The sequence below is a fragment of the Thamnophis elegans genome, chromosome 13, assembly GCF_009769535.1.
Source record: "Thamnophis elegans isolate rThaEle1 chromosome 13, rThaEle1.pri, whole genome shotgun sequence".
Lineage (NCBI taxonomy): Eukaryota > Metazoa > Chordata > Lepidosauria > Squamata > Colubridae > Thamnophis > Thamnophis elegans.
In genome coordinates, this window is record NC_045553.1 from 49105771 (window position 1) to 49122551 (window position 16781).

A 16781-nucleotide genomic window follows, 5' to 3' on the forward strand; every position below is an offset into this window, starting at 1 on the left:
GTTTCAGGGCTAATTATCCAGAGGAAGGCTTGGGGGCTCCCCCCCCCCCAGGATGTTTCTTCATGGACAAGTCAAGGGAGAAGGAGAAAGAGAAGAAGGGGAAGAGGAGGGAGGAGGAGAAGAAGAGGAAGAATAAGGAGGAGAAGAGGAGGAGGAGGAGGAAGGAGAAGGAGGAGAAGGAGGAGGAGGAGGAGGAGGAGGAGGAAGAAGAAGAAGAAGGAGAAGGAGAAGGAGAAGGAGAAGAAGAAGAAGACCACCACCACCATCACCTTGGAAGGGGCCTTGGAGGTTTTCCACCCCACCCAAGCAGGAGACCTTCTACCATTTCAGACAAAGAACTATCCAGTCTCTTCTCAACCTCCAATGATGAAGCAGCCACAACTTCTGAAGGCAACTTCTGTTCCACTGGTTAATTGTCCTCACTGTCAGGAAGTTTGCTTGGTCCTCCCTATGTGGTGAAGAGCTAAATGCAGCAAAGCTCTGATTTGGACACCAGAGAAGAAACACTGATGGAAAAAGGATGTCCAACAACCTCAACTGAATGGCTGGCTGAAGACCTCATGGGGTCCTTAGAAACCACCGTGGTCTGGTCCAGCTCATCAGCTTTTCTACAACTGTTCAGGCGAGGTCAACCTTTGCTCTTCTTCTCCTATCTGGACAGGATGAGAAGAACCATTTCAAAGTTCACCTTCCACCTGAAAAAGGGACTTGCAGGAGGGCCTCATCATGGATGGATTTTTGAACTTTGCTTTTTGGGGTGGAGGGGTAGGGGAGGGAAGAAGTGAGGGGGGAAACCTCCAAAAAAAAACACCCCCCCCTCCCTTCCCCAATGCCAAGATTCTGGACTGGCTCAGTTAAATGGAGTCCCACTTGGCCACTAAATTTGATAATGCTTTTGTCCAAAGGTCAGAGGCTAAATATGTTCACGCTAATCCTGTTCATCTAGAATTAAAGGACAAGGAAGGTTTTCTGTAGCTTAGCAAAAAGAGCTTTTCTCATCGCTCCCTAAATAGGTTTTGGAGAAGGGGAAAATTAAACCGGGGCTATTCACTCCTCGTTTAAATATAGATTCCGAGGCCTTGCGTATTTTTTCCTATTCTTTCCAGCAGATTCAGCTGCAGCTTCAGAGAACCGGCAGCCCGGAATTATTATAACTTTGCTACTGACTTTAAAACGAAATATATGAGCAGGCTGTTTCAGCCCCTTCCCCTCCTTTCTGGGTTAAAAGCCAGGGAGATTTCCCGGTTTCCCGAATGTGTACTTAGATTCAGATTTCAAATGCTGTCACACAACATTACAGTCACACAAAGCGTCTCTGTGTTTAGATATCTCAGAACTGGGGAGGGGGAAATGCTTCCAACCCACAAGAGCCAAGAAACCCTAACCTTAACTAACCCCTGATTCTATGCGCTTGCAAACACAACTTGTGATATATAGCTATTTTAAGGCTGGAAAACCACTGTTGCCAAAAAACTCACGGAAGATGCACTAGAAGGAAATTGAGCCGCGGAAAACACAACTTGAAAACTTGTCTTGGCAGACACCCCTAATATCTGGCGTTCTAGCCGCAGAGGAGAACTAGGTAGCCAGAAAGGAGAGATGGAATAAATGTTAGAGTGAAAAGTTGTTTCGGTGATGTCATCTGCAAATTAGCAGCACAGGATTTGTGCCACGGCTCTGAAATACTTTTTAGATTGTTTCATCTAACAGCGGTGCTACAACTACAGAAAGCCCGTAGTTCAGTCAAGGGGTAAATGCTTAGGAAGTTGCGGTTGGATCTCTTGTCTGAAACTCTGAAGATAAACCAGCATCTATCAGAATGCAGAAGATACCAACTGAGGTGGGCCAAGTTGGAATCATCCCTTTTCAGTCAAGTTGCTTCATCCTTCAGGCCAAAGACAAGAGAGGGAAGATGCTACCAAGGCTGGTTTTGTCCAGCATTTCATTCTTCCAGTCTTAGGGGGGTTTACTCCTGGTTCGTACATCAATTGGCCATAAAAACACAAAGCGTTCACATAAAAACCAACACATTTCCAGGTGAGTTTCCTTCACAAGGACCTAGCAGGAATATCCCAATCAAAACCAGAAGGACCATCCCTGGTCCAGAGGCACCTGCATCTTCATGATGAGTTTTGTGAGTTTGGCAAAACTGTCTGGATGGAATCAAAGAAAGTGTCTAATTCTTTATCATTTCCATGTGATTTCATCCATGTGCTCATTAGTGTCCCATACAAGACTTTCATGGCTGAAGGGTGGCAGATGGATATTTTCTCCTACATTAAGGAGACCGAGTCAAGGCAAGTGCATATAATCAGAGACCAAGCCCCACTCCGTTCTAGCACTGATGATGTCACCTAGGTGGGTAATGAAACATCTGCAAGAACACAAGACAGCTCAGAGAGCACCAAGGACCCCACAGTCCTCCTTCTCCTCTTCCCCCTCCGCTCCTCCTCAACCCCACTCCGTTCTAGCACTGATGACGTCACCTAGTTGGGTAATGAAACATCTGCAAGAAAACCACCAAGCTCAGAGAGCACCAAGGACCCCACAGTCCTCCTTCTCCTCTTTCCCCTCTTCCTCCTTCGCTTCCCCCTCCTCCTCCACCTCAACCCCACTCCCTTCTAGCTCTGCTGTTGTTACCTAGTTGGATAATGAAACATCTGCAAGAACACAATCCAGATCAGGGATCACCAAGGATCCACAATTCAGAAAGATTAGACTAGAGATAGACACTAAGATATCCTCCAGGCATTTGGGAATCTTCTCACTCTCAGTCACTTGGGGCAACGACAAGGGCTTATGGGACCTATCCAAGGAGCAGACCCCCCCACAACACCTTTGCCACATTCTGGTGAGAAAGAAGCCCCCTGAGGATGGGCTCCAGCACAAGTCCTAAATCTCAGAAGACCAAAAATCTGGTCCTGATGACTGACCCAGATTGGATCCTGAAGATATTTAGGATACCCTAACCCTAACCCTGGTGCCTCTCCCCCTCTGTGTTCTTCTATCATTAGAACCATGGAGGGAATTTTGTCAGGAATGAGTAAAAAATGAACAACAACAACAACAACGTTTCTCCACTGCAGTTTGTGGTGGTACAGCTGATAAGAGCGATTTTATCAGAAGCCCCAGGAAGCTCATGGGAAGTTGGGAGTTTGCCATCTGAGGATTGTTGTGTCCCTCTGCAAAGAAGACCCTTTGGGACCACCCTCCACCCCACAGTGTGCCCAGTGAGCCCCTTCGGCCACCCGTCTGATGCCGCCTTGCTGAAGCAACCTCTGGAGGGAGGGTGAACGTTGTTTTTGTGTGAGGAGGCATTTCGCTTTCCACGCCAGAGACACAACTGGCAGCAAACTCCTTTCAGCTGCGAGTCATAAGGCTCCGATTATAGAAAGGAGCCTTTTCCAAAAAGAGACACCAGCTCCAGGACTTTCTGTTCCTCTCCAAACATTCGGATGGCTCTTTTTCAAGTACATCAGGCAGATTCGGTTACAAGGAGGCAAAGCAAGGCCGCGCGTGGCCGGCAGCCAATCCGGGGTGGGAAAGAAATACATGTCTCAAGCGAGGCTTTCCGATCCAATACTCAGGCACCAAAAATAAGCGGTAGGATTGTTTGAGACCTCCTAGCACAGCTTCGACCGTCAGCCGCGGATGTTATTGCCAGTGAGAACTTGCTGGGGGAAATGTGGCTGGACTTATTTATTTGTCCTTGTCTTAGACATTCACACCCCATCATCTAAAATGAGGGGGAGGAGAGAGACAGAGAGAGACAGAAAGAGAGAGAGAAGAAAGAGAGAGAGAGAAGAAAGAGAGAGAAAAAAGAAGGGAGGGAGACAGAGAGAAAGAGACAGAGATAGTCAGAGACACAGAGAGAAAAGAGATATAAATAAATAGATAGATAGGGAGGGAGACAGAGACAGAGAGACAGAGACAGAGAGAGAAAAAGAGAGAGAGAAGAAAGAGAGAAAGAGAGAGAAAAAAGAAGGGAGTGAGACAGAGAAAAAGAGACAGAGACAGTCAGAGACACAGAGAGAAAAGAGATAGATAGATAAATAGATAGATAGGGAGGGATACAGAGAGAGAGAGAGAAAGAGAGATACACAGAGAGAGAGACAGAGAGAAAGAGAGAGAAAAGAGAGAGAGAGAGAGACGGAGAGACACAGAGAGAAAAAGACACACAGAGTGAAGAGAGAAAGAAAGAGAGAAAGAAACAGATAGTCAGAGACACAGAGATGAAAGAGATAGATAGATAGAGAGACAGAGACAGAGACATAGAAAGAGAGACAGAGAGAGAGAGACTGACAGAGACACACAGAGAGAAAGAGACAAAGAGAGAGAAAGAAAGAGACAGAGATAGTCACACAGAGAGAAAATAGATGGATGGATGGATGGATGGATGGATGGATGGATAGATGGATGGATGGATGGATAGATAGATAGATATAGGGAGACAGAGAGAGGGGGGGATTTGCTTTTTGTAACTACAGCTGTCCCATCTCAGAAAAGTTATGAGGAAGTACACAAAAGCATAACTAAACCAATCGTGGAACTTGGACATCTTCTGTCCGAAGAGCGAGGGATTCAAACGAAACGGCCAGCACATAATTTCTTATTTTCACAAGGCTAGCAGGATAAGATGGTGGCTCCTTTCTCTCGCAGCCTTTCCTTCACTTGTTTGAACCCACCTGAAAGAGCGGAAGGAAAGGGCTGATGGCAGAGTCCACCAATCAGCATTGGGGTAGAGAGGGACTTTCCCCCCTTCTTTCTTGCAATCTCTTAACTTTTACATAACCCGCTGAAAGATTTGGGCAAGCTGGAACAACCTGGGTGATAGAGTCCAACCGCCGATCGATCCATCAGAACACGCTGCTTAGGTGAGCAGCTTCCTTGCAAAGTTAGGAAGCCATGGCACATATTTCTTAAGAGACATGCCTTGTGTGCAAAAAAGGCCCCAGGTCATTGAAAATCTACATCATGATTGAGAAAGTAGGCCCCAGCTCAAAGCTCCTGGGTGGGATCCCAGGGCTTAGGAGGGCTGCATTGCAGATCCCTGCAAAAGGAGGCTTGTTCCAGGCACATCAGTCAACTTTAGAATGCAGTAGGACAGGGATGTCCAATCTCGCCGGTTTTAAGAACTGTTGACTTCCTGCTGGCTGGGGGAATTCTGGGAGTTGAAGTCCACAAGCCTTAAAGTTGCCTAGGTTGGACACCCATTAGGGCAAGATGTGCTACCCTTGTGGAGGATCAATGTATGGAGGACTATTCATCCTGAGGTCTGAAAGGTTGCCTTTGGATCAGAAGACATGCCAGTTGTGGGGAACCACCAGGAGAAAGGGGGAGGTCTCTACCTTCAACTTGAGCCGAGGTGGCGCAGTGGTTAGAGTGCAGTACTGCAGGCCACTTCAGCTGACTGTTATCTGCAGTTCAGCGGTTCTAATCTCACCGGCTCAAGGTTGACTCAGCCTTCCATCCTTCCGAGGTGGGTGAAATGAGGACCCGGATTGTTGTTGGGGCGATATGCTGACTCTGTAAACCGCTTAGAGAGGGCTGAAAGCCCTATGAAGCGGTATATAAGCCTAACTGCTATTGCTATTGCTATCTATCTATCTATCTATCTATCTATCTATCTATCTATCTATCTATCTATCTATCTATCTATTCTATCTATATCTATCTCTCCCTCCCTCCCTCTCTCTATATCTATCTCTCCCTCTCTCTATATCTATATCTATCTATCTATCTATCTATCTATCTATCTATCTATCTATCTATCTATTTATCATCTATCTATCTATCTATCTATCTATCTATCTATCTATCTATCTATCTATCTATTCTATCTATATCTATCTCTCCCTCCCTCCCTCTCTCTATATCTATCTCTCCCTCTCTCTATATCTATCTATCTATCTATCTATCTATCTATCTATCTATCTATCTATCTATCTATCTATCTATTCTATCTATATCTATCTCTCCCTCTCTCTATATCTATCTATCTATATCTATCTATCTATCTATCTATCTATCTATCTATCTATCTATCTATCTATCTATCTATCTATTCTATCTATATCTATCTCTCCCTCCCTCCCTCTCTCTATATCTATCTCTCCCTCTCTCTATATCTATCTATATCTATCTATCTATCTATCTATCTATCTATCTATCTATCTATCTATCTATCTATCTATCTATCTATTTATCATCTATCTATCTATCTATCTGGGTGAAATGAGGACCCAGACTGTGGGGGCGATATGCTGACTCTGTAAAACCGCTTAGAGAGGGCTGAAAGCCCTATGAAGCGGTATATAAGTCTAACTGCTAACTGCTAAAAACTTGACCACTCCCCAAAATTTGGCCACTATCAGAAACAAAATGCCACCCTAAAATGGGCATCAACCTGTTACAGCAGGATTCTTCTTAAGCTCTCATAAAATTCGTATGCTTCCAAATACTGTATCGCATTCTTATTTAAGCCATTTTGGATTGTGGGTTTCCTTCATTTACTTCATGTAGCTGCTTGGGTTTAGGTCAACCTGCACATGGGACAGTTTATTGGCATTTGAATTTGAACTATATCTATCTATCCATCTATCCACCTATCCATCTATCCATCTATCTATCTGTCTCTTTCTCTCTGTGTGTCTCTCTGTCTCTCTCTCTGTTTCTCTCTCTGTCTCTCTCTCTCTGTCTGTCTCTGTCTCTCTCTGTCTCTATCTATCTATCTATCTATCTATCTATCTATCTATCTATCTATCTATCTATCTCTTTTCTCTCTGTGTCTCTGACTATCTCTGTCTCTTTCTCTCTGTGTGTCTTTTTCTCTCTGTGTCTCTCTGTCTCTCTCTCTTTTTCTCTCTCTTTCTGTCTCCCTCCCTATCTATCTATTTATCTATCTATCTCTTTTCTCTCTGTGTCTCTGACTATCTCTGTCTCTTTTTCTCTGTCTCGCTCCCTTCTTTTTTCTCTCTCTTTCTCCTCTCTCTTTTTCTCTCTCTGTCTCTGTCTCTCTGTCTCTGTCTCCCTCCCTATCTACCGTTTATTGGCGTTTTGAACTTGGGTCATCCATCAACTCATCAATCTCAAGGAAGTCAAAAGAGGGATGTTGGCCTTGGGTTGGGTAACAGCTGCTGTGATACATCTAAAGAGCTTTTTAATACTTTCCTTGGTTATATGTCACAGATCAGCTGGAGGCTCAGCCAACAGAACAGTGGGAAGGGGATTTCGAAGGGTGTGGTCAGCTGCAGTGGCTAGCTGGGAGAAAAACGAATTCCCTGCGATGGAAAGCCTCCTTTTGAGAAGACCTCACAACTCTCCTTCCCTCAAAGAAATTAGGGACCAGCACTTGATAGGCAAAGGACAACCACGAAGAGGGGCCTGCATTTCGCCTAGGTCCCTTTCTGCCCTCCAGGTGCTCACTTCACCTGTCCCTGCTGAACGTGGAGTCCGAATTCCAACCCTCTGAATTCTCCCTGCCTCGCCTTTCTTTCCATGTAACCAATATGGAAAGGGGAAAGATAATTACCCTTAAACATACTTAATGCCAACGGTACATTATCCCGGTCTGTGGAGTACCAAGCTGATAGTATTTTCCCCACAAGCTTAATCAAGCTGCTATCTTAAAACTCTCTAGAGTCCTGTGAAGCAGTAATAGAAACTCATTTGCTTCCCGGGGAAGAAATTTTCATTTATCCAGGCTGGGGGGTGTGGGGGGGGGGAGAGACAAGCTTTCAAGAGTCAATGGGGGCCAGATGGTCAGAAGGTTCTGCATTGTCCAACAAGGGATGAAAAGCCAATGAGACTCTATCCATTCTTTGCCTCTTTAATGAATTATACACACCGTTGTGGTGACACCAGAATTCAGGTAGAAGCGTCTATTAATAGCCTAATAATAGTCTATTAATAGGACCTGAACTGCTGCCAAGGGAGAAAAGAGCAAAGTCAACTAAGACCATGAGCCAACTCCAGCATCTTCTCTAAAGAGGAAAGACACACCAGAGGGTTTATCAACATGAGAAGCAAAGAAGTGGACCGAGAGGCCTTCTTCTCTCGTCTACGGGCATTTCATGGAACCGGTAGAGGAGTCGAGGTAGAGAAGAAGACTCAAGCCAGAAGAAAAGATGTGGTTGCTCCAGCCAGCCCATTACTAAGTGGTGGAATTATTAGTACTTACAAAATGTAGGCTGACCACTGTCTACAATAAAACTTCACAAGAATGAGATAATATCGCGGAAGACCGATCTATTAATGCTTATTCATTTTGATGGCAATCTGGAACCTCTATTTCAGCAGCTGTAGAGGACTTCCTTGGCGAGAAGGACTACTGGTTCCCAAGCCTTTGGAGAATATCTGAGGGACATCAACCGTTCCTTTGGATGTCCTGGAGACTATCTGAGGGACATCTGAGAGAAACAGGAGGCTAGTCTTTGATACCACCTTAGCAGGTTGCTTCTTGGGAAGCCAAGAACTTGGTCTAACCCCCCAACATCTTTAATGGAGGTAGAAATCCCTGACTAACGGAGTAAGATCTTCAACTGGTCCAAGAGAGGGAAGTTTGTTGGATCAGATCTTTTCCATACATGCAGTAAACATGTGGCCACAGCCACGCTTCTCATGGGCTCTTTCCTCAGGTTTATGACCTGATCCTCCCCACACCCTCCAATTACTTGAAGATTTAAGGTTGTCCATGGGAATGCAACATGAACACCAATAGGATCCTGGTGGGGCAGGGGTTAGAATGAAGTTTTGCAGGCAAACTCTGCCCAGAGCCTGGAGTTTGATCCTGATGGGGCTCAAGGTGGACTCAGCCTTCCATCCTTTTGAGGTGAGTAAAATGAGGACCTGGATTGTTGGGGGCAAGATGCGAATAATGCTAACATTGCAAACTGCCTAGAAAGTGTCTAAAGTTTTATGGGGTGGTATTTGAAGCCTAAATGCTATGCTATCAGAGCCAAGGTGGCGCAGTGGTTAAATGCAGCACTGCAGGCTACTTCAGCTGACTGCAGTTCAGCAGTTCGGCTGTTCAAATCCCACCAGGCTCAAGGTTGACTCAGCCTTCCATCCTTCCGAGGTGGGTAAAATGAGGACCCGGATTGTTGTTGGGGGCGATATGCTGACTCTGTAAACCGCTTAGAGAGGGCTGAAAGCCCTATGAAGCGGTATATAAATCTAACTGCTATTGCTATCCTCTGGCTGGTCATTTGTGGGTGGCCTTTTGGGTGTGTGCAATCCACAGAAAACTGGCATCTCTCGTGGCCCCACGAATTGATCTTTCCAGGTAAGAAGGGCACAAAGGTGACCTGTGTTTTCTCCAGATGTGTGAAAGTGGCTTGTAAAAACAGCCCCTCATGTGATCCTTCTGACAGTTCTGATCGGAGGAAATGAAGCTTGTTTTAGTGCTTCCTCCGAAGATGCTGCCAGCCAACTTTTGCTCTTTTTTTAAAACTCACAAGCGCACACAAACACACACACACACACACAAGGCAAGTTGTGAGCTCCACGCTCCCCTCCGTCTCCTTCCCAGCCATTGCCACCCTTGTGGGAGACGGTCCCCACCCTTCTCCCCCGTACCTCCACTTACCACGATACTGTTTTGAATCTCTAAAATAATGTGACAACTTAATGATGGCACAATTATCTAAATGTTTAACAGACATGTTATCTAAGTGAATCGGATCGAGATTCCATCCCGCTGACAATAAACATCAGTGGAAGCAGCGAAAGTGATGGGCAAATATCACAACCCTGCAATTTCAATGCTATTAAATTTGGAAGAATAACAGCCCCAAGGCCTGGGAGTGCTGAATAAAAAAGACCCTTGTGTTTGTCCAATATTAAATCAAAATGCTACCAACATCCGCGGGAAAAGGGGCGGGCGGGGATGGGAGGGGGAACAGCAAAGCACTTCGTGGTTTTTTTCATGTTTCGGTGACACATTGGGTTTTATTGGCTTCTCCCTTCCTTCGGGGTGGGCTGTTGGGGGCCTTTTCCAGAGACACTGGGGGCAAGGGGACAACTGGACATTCCATGGCTTTTACCCAAGGAACAGAGGGAGGGGGAAAAATCCCTCTCTTCCCCCTCTTGTTCGTTTGCCAGCAACAGCAGTGATGTACTAACGTGTTTACTAATGATCTGGAACGAGACAGGGGGGAGGGAAGGGGGTGTGGCAGAAGCTGCCAATAACCCAAATCAAAATCAGAAAAGGCGTCACGCAGGGTCGAGACAGAAGGTGTGCAGGAGACGAGGTTGGCGTCTGGCTGACCAAGGCCAGAAGACGTGGAAGCAACAGTCAGAAGAGCTGGGGAAGGGGATGGGGGCTGGGGGGCCTTTCCCCCCACCTCCCCAAATGAGAATGTTTTATGTTGAATTAAAGCATCAGCAAGAAAAAAATTGTGGAACAGAATGGGCAGCTCCCTTCTCGTTTGGAAACAAGACTCCTCAAATCATGGAGAGAAGCAACCTAGAACTTGGGAGAAATTTCCCTAAGAATGAGAACATTTAATGAGTGTCTCCAGAGGCTGTGGGTGCTCCATCACTGGAGGCTTCCAAAAAGAGACTGGGCAGGCATTTGTCCAGAATGGCACAGGGCCTCCTGCTTGAGCAGTGGGTTGGACTAGATTAGAAGACATCTAAATTCCCTTCAAGCAGTAGGATCCTAGGATCGCATTCTCCCAAACACCTGAGGACAGAACAAGAACTAACTGGTGGAAGATCATTCAAGAGAGAACCAGCCTAGAACTAAGGAGAACATTCCAGACAATTAGGACATAGAATCGGTGGAAGGACTTGCCTCCAGAGGTTGTGGGTGCTCCAACATTGGAGGTTTTTCAGAAGAGATTGGACAAAATGGTACCTGGAATGGTATCATATGGTGGCCAAACTCTTCTGCCTTTGCTCAGTCATGACAAATCAACACCCATACACACCTGGGGACACGTGCAGATGTTGAGCTGCACAGAGTAGGACAGGTGTAGGCAGCAGGTGCAGAAGGATCCCTCAGGAGACCCCTCTTGCTCTGAAGACCAGGACTGAAATGGAGAACGGTAGGCTCACAAACTATCCTTGATATGAATCACCCCACATATCAGGGCAGTGGGAAAGAGTGAACTGGGGCGAGGAGTCCGTCCTTTCCAGAGAATGGGTGTAGAATGACAAGCACACTTCCCTAGTGGGAGGTCAGGCCGCCTTCTGCTCCAAGAACGTTGCCCATGTGAAATATCTTGGCCGGCCTTGAGAAACCTTAGACCAACCACCTTTGATATTTTAAAGTCACCTGCTTTGAGAGAAGAGGAAGAATCTTGCTTGCGTATACAGTCCCTGGGTGATCTGGCTAAGGAGACCGGGCTTAATTTATTCCGTTTTTTTTTTTTTTTCATTTGACAATAACACGGTTTCGTTTCCCTCCCCTTTTCCAACTAAGGCAGAAACCAAGAGATTCAAATCTGATTCACTGGAGATTTGGAAGACTTGTTCTTGAGAAGAAGAAACATTGAGGGAGGAAGGAAGAAGGAAGACTATTTCCACTCCAAAAGACCACATAAACGCTTTAGTGTGGCCCAGTTTGACCGAATTGTTGGGTCACTATCAACTGATCCTCAGCCTACACCAATTGATCGCCCTCCAGATTTGGGAAGATGGAACTCTGAAATATCTGGAGACTGAAGAAGGCCAAAACAGGAGGCATCACAACCAAGACCTGTTAGAAATGTCCAGCCATTCCACAGACTCGTGAAGTTCCGTTTCCCTGAATGTCCTGCCTGCCTCCTAGATCCTTCATCAAGCAGAAGACGCTGCCTCCAGAACATATCAGAAGTTCTTGACGTCCTTCATAACCACTGTGCCCAAATGCAACAATACATTCCCAACGCACACCCAAGAGTATACCGCTACTCAACCATTGTCATCCTTGTTTTTAGTAACAACACAACACACTTCTTCACTTGACATTTCATTAAAAATAACCCTTTTTCATCTTTTCCATTCAGCTCCATTCCTGGTAACTGCAGAAACGTATCCATGTTGCTTTCTGGGCAAAAGTATGAAAGGGCCTACGACCCTGGGATATCTCATTAATTTGTGGAATTGGTTCTTGTAAGAATGGACAGTTGGCTTTGAAATAGGATGTGCCAAGTCCAGGGATGGCGACAGATGCCTACCAGTGGCTGAGAGGATGGAGATGCGCTATCAGTTCCTTAGAGGGACACTTCATGCACGCCCTGATCTTAACTGTCTTACAGCAACATGATAAACATTCTCCTCTTTCTGTCTAAGACAGCATTTCCAAATCTGCTAGCAGTAACCACAAATCTTATAATTTTGGGGAGCCCACATATGTAGGAGGAGGAGGTGGGAAAGACCAGCTTCATCTTTGATGCCGATCTGGGGGGTGTAGAAAGAAGGTGAGGAATAATCAGCCTTCCTTGCTGCACCCAGCAGTCCTAACCGGGGTGGGGTGGGGGCCTCAAATCCAGCTTGGATCCTGCATAGGCATTCAAATGGAAGCCTCCAGGCTCTGCTTCAACACCTCTGGTAGAAGGGGAACCTGGCACCGGTCTGCCTCACTGCTTCCACTGTCGATGGAATCTCAAATAGGTGATTTTGCGTCCTGCTCTCTGGAAGGGTGGAGAGGTTGGGGGCTTCCTCTGGGGGGGGGGGCTCCCCTTTGGGTAATTAAAGAGGGTTTTTATACCCCCACCCTTCTGTCTCCTCTGCTCAAGGTTCAGTGCCCTGCTTAATTCCCAAGATTAAGATGGTTTGCAAGCCACGTAGCCCCTTGCATTCGATTTCTGTTCTCCGAGGTCTTAATTTCACATTTGGCTCAGTTTCTTGGTTAATTTCAGCCCACTGCTCTAATTTCCTTTCCACAGAGGGTCCATTCGACAACCAGAAGCCCTCTTGGCTCTGCAAAGGAACTCCGAGGAAAAAAGGATCTCTTTTTGATCCACCCTGATATTCCCTGAGACATAACCAGCGTTTGAGGTCCATGAAAACGGCGGCATAAGATGACCGTCCGCTTTGAACCCTCCACCACCCTCCATCTGAAGGGGGGGGGGGGAGAACTAAATGGTGCTTGCTCCCCCCCCCCGGAAGCCAGTGGTGAATCCAATTTTTTTTACTACTGGTTCTGTGGGCGTGGCTTGGTGGGCATGGCAGGGGATGAATACTGCAAAATCCCACCCTACTCTGGGGCCAGCCAAAAGTGGCATTTGCCGCTTCTCCAAACTACTCAAAATTTCCATGACTGGTTCTCCAGAACCTGTCAGAACCGGCTGAATTTCACCTGTGATGGAAGCTGAGGAAGCTCCACAGCCTTGCAGTGTTGGAGAAGGCTCCTTTACTTGGAGTGCAGGCCGCCTTCCTCCCCCCCATAGTGCAGCCTCACGTTGAGAGGAAGCTATCAATTTCTTGGCAGGGAGGAAGCCCGCTCTGGAAATACAGCCTCTTTCTGACATGTAACCGAGAAGGCCTTGTTTACAGCTCAAGGAGGCGATGATAAACGCCGCCCATCGGGTCGCAGTGACCCAACACCGCCTATTTTCGTTCCCCTCCATTCTGTGTTGGGATGTCGCCCTCCCAGCCCCGGCACGGAGGCCGATCTCCTTGGCAGCCCCTGACGTGTCGCCTCAGAGTTTTCAATCAAAACATGTTTCATGCCGCTCCACGGGGTCCCTCCCTGCCCAAGGTCACCGGAGATGTTGGCGGCCGGCCGCTCTCTCCGGCTGACTTGAGTTCCAGGCGGAGGCCTGGGAGAGAGGCTTCCTAGAAGGAAGCATGAGACCAACAGGTGGGATGTCTTCTGCCCTGGGACAGGAGGGGCGCCCAACACCCACCTTTCCCTCAGCCTGGGAGCGTTAACGCACCTGAAACAGGTGATCTGAGCCACTGAGATGGCTCAGTGGTTAAATGCAGCACTGCAGGCTACTTCAGCTGACTGCAGTTCTGCAGTTCGGCTGTTCAAATCTCACCGGCTCAAGGTTGACTCAGCCTTCCATCCTTCCGAGGTGGGTAAAATGAGGACCCGGATTGTTGTTGGGGGCGATATGCTGACTCTGTAAACCGCTTAGAGAGGGCTGAAAGCCCTATGAAGCGGTATATAAATCTAACTGCTATTGCTATTGCTATCTTTCGCTCTGGGGCAAGCTACAAGGACTTCACATGTGACCAACATCATTGCATTAATTATATCATTTCACGTATGACGGCTCCATGTTGTATGCGGTGTTAGCTGGCAGAAATCCGTGTGAAGAGGCATTGGGTGGGTGTGTGTGTGTGTCAAAAAAAGTCCATGTTGAAACAAAAGAGCCTCACCACACCCTTCTGGCTCCTATCTTGGCTCGTTTACACACACACACAAACACATATCCTCACACACAGAGACACACTCATGTTCTTGATTCTGTGAGTTTGGGGAGAAAGTTTTGAGAGGAACTTGTGAACTTTGTCCCACGTGCTCTTCTGGAGCAGCTCCATCCATGGAGGTCCTAACTCCCTTGGACCATGGTGGACATATTTCATGTCCTCTCTTCCCAAAAGGAAATACATGCATGAGACGCCATGGGCTGCTCCTTTGCAGAAGCTGGGAAGATGGTGCAGAGGTTGGGGACACCGCTGATTGTGCCACTGCGCCTGAGACGGTGGCAAGCAATCAAGGGTGGGGATGTCTGGCTCAACAAACCATCTTGGTTGCTCTTCTCTACACTCTTTCTAGAGTCTCAACGTCTTTTTTTATAGTGTGGTAACCAAAACTGGATGCAGAATTTTAGTAAGACCACACCTAGAGTCCTGCATCCAGTTTTGGTCACCATCCTATAAAAAAGAGGTTGAGACTCTAGAAAGAGTGCAGAGAAGAGCAACCAGGATGATTTTAGGGGACTGGAGGCCAAAACATACGATGAACGGTTGCAGGAACTGGACCTGTCTGGTCTAGTGAAGAGAAGGACCAGGGGAGACATGACAGCAGTCTTCCAATATTTGGGGAGCTGCCACAAAGAAGCGGAGGGTCAACCTGTTCTCCAAGGCACCTGAAGGCCAGACAAGGAATAATGGATGGAAACGGATCAAGGAGAGATTCAACCTGGAAATAAGGAGAAATTTTCTGACAATGAGAACAATCAACCGATGCAACAGAAGTTGCCTTTGGAAGTTGTGGGAGCTTCATCCCTGGAAGCTTTCAAGAAGAGACTGGGCTGCCCTCTGTCAGAAATAGAGTAGGGTCTCCTGATTGGGTGGGTGGGGGGGTTGGACTAGATGACCTACTAGGTACCTTCCAACTCCATTAATCTGTTCAACTGTTCTGCATGAACATGGGCAACTTCCACCATCTCATCTCTTGGTGGGAGCCCAGGCTCCTAAACTGCCTTCTCTGATTAGGGGTTGAGTAACAGCCCAGTTTATTTGTTGCAAGTGACCGCTGACCTCCTGAAGGAGCAAAGCTATTATTCCCAAATTTATAAACAGGCTCTTTTGCCCACAAAGTTGCCAGATCAAATGACAAGGCCAACACCCGCCATGCTGAAGCCTTGCTGACCACCCAACAGTCTTAACGCTTCTGCTTGCGGAGGTAAACATCCCATCCTTAATGACCTGCGTGGCTTGATCAGTACTAAACAGATTTGCTTGCCTTAATACAGTCCAGGAGACAGCTTGGGGAATTCCCTCATGCTTCTCAGAAGCCGAGTTCATACGGCATGCAAAGTTGCAGCTTGTTTAATCGCAGGTTATTGCAAAAGCTACCACTGGCCAGTTCCTACCTGCACCAAGTCACATATTTAGGTTTACATCTCACGGTGTACGGAGCCACACAATCCTCTAAGCCAGGGGTGGGGATCCGGGACCCTTTTATGACGTGTGGACTCCCAGAATTCCTGAGCCAGTAAACAGCCACGGTTCCCCCATCCCTGCTTTAAGCTAACATCAACCAAGTCCCTTGTGTGTGACGTCAAAGGACATGGCTGCTCCTCACAGGTCTAGTGCAGGGGGCAGCAACCAGCGGCTCTGGAGCCGCATGTGGCTCTTCCATACCTCTGCTGCAGCTTCCTGTTGCTCAAAATATGAGTCACAACCACCAATGCGTGATACCCACCAGCACATGGTTTATTGAGCTTTTCGATCCTGGTAGGTTTTGTGGCTCATGATCTTTTCTTTTCTGTGGGAAACTGATCCAAACGGCTCTTTTGAGTGTTTAGGATTGCTGACCCCTGGTCTAGCGGGCTGACAAAATGTTTGAACAGACTATTGGATACTAAAATGGGTCATCTGGATGAAATCAGTGGCTCTAAGGCCAGGATCTGCCTCTCATCCTCCCCTTGGTTCCCTAATGGAGGTTGATAATCGAACAAAGGATGCCCAATTTCATTTCCTTGAGAACCTTCTCCTACTGCCTCCCTCAAAAACCCAGAGAGGGTCTCTCCCCTCCTTTTCTGCTTTAGAGTAGTGGAAATCCACAATCTTGTTTTCTCTTCCAGGTTCTGTTTAGCTTGCAGGCCCTTGAGTTGCAAGATGCCTTCACAGTGGAGTAACTGTATCTTCTCCTCACGTCTTTGAAACAACTGTCCCATCCTAGGATGGAAAACTTCTAGAAGGATGCTCAGTTGCTTCGTCTCTCCTGGAGGGGTCAGAATCTCGCAGACTCAGGGATCTACAGGATGTGGAGCACCAGCCCAGCACCTCAGCTGCTCCCTGGGACACCTGGTTCAAAGCATCTCTCGTTTCATACTGTACGTAAGGACAACTTGATCGCTTCTCCCTGCTGTGGAGCAATCGTCCCTGTCTTCTGG

At 47.1% G+C, this 16781-nt stretch overlaps 1 protein-coding gene across 3 annotated transcripts in view; it reads right to left on the bottom strand.

Moving 5' to 3' along the window:
• The window catches only part of ZBTB16 (zinc finger and BTB domain containing 16), a 154317-nt gene that overhangs the window by 38391 nt on the left and 99145 nt on the right, over positions 1-16781 (bottom strand). The window lies entirely within an intron of this gene.